We start from the raw sequence: 535 nt of genomic DNA on the forward strand, positions 1-535 counted from the left end.
TCCTGAGATCTTCAGATTCCTGCAGAACTGCTTACAAGCAATTATTTTATCAGCAGCACATTAAACCACAGCGTGTTTACGCTAAAGTTCACTTGCAGGTCTTCTCTCTCATCTGGTCTCAACTGATTATTTGCTTATATCTGTACAAACACATTTTACATTGGTTTATTGATACAGCTGGTAGTTTAGTTGGTCTGTGGGGTTTTATTTTAGTTTTAAGTGTGAAAAGAAGCAAAAGAGCACAAAAAAATCATTATATTTATTGATTTTCAAATTAATCACAGTGGGTTTAAGGCACTATTTTTTGTAAAGCTGCTTTAGAACCATTTGTACTGTGAAAAGTACTGTGAAAAGCGTATCTCCACCTCCCTGACTATCTGATTAATCAGAGTTTGATAGCAGTGTCCGCTGTTTTCTCTTTTGTTGAAGACTGGATCTGAATTCATAAACCAGCACAGCAACAGTAGCCACGCCCACCAGAGCAGAGAGAGCCAATCGGATCACAGCTTCAGTAACACCACAGCAGTGAATACAA

The 535-nt window shown here is 38.1% G+C and overlaps 1 protein-coding gene across 1 annotated transcript in view; it reads right to left on the minus strand.

Annotated features, from left to right (window-relative positions):
- LOC107667491 (uncharacterized) overlaps window positions 1-535 on the minus strand; it is a 2790-nt gene that overhangs the window by 482 nt on the left and 1773 nt on the right. The window lies entirely within an intron of this gene.

This window comes from Sinocyclocheilus anshuiensis, unplaced genomic scaffold (assembly GCF_001515605.1).
Source record: "Sinocyclocheilus anshuiensis isolate Anshui unplaced genomic scaffold, SAMN03320099.WGS_v1.1 scaffold1779, whole genome shotgun sequence".
Classification (NCBI taxonomy): Eukaryota; Metazoa; Chordata; class Actinopteri; order Cypriniformes; family Cyprinidae; genus Sinocyclocheilus; species Sinocyclocheilus anshuiensis.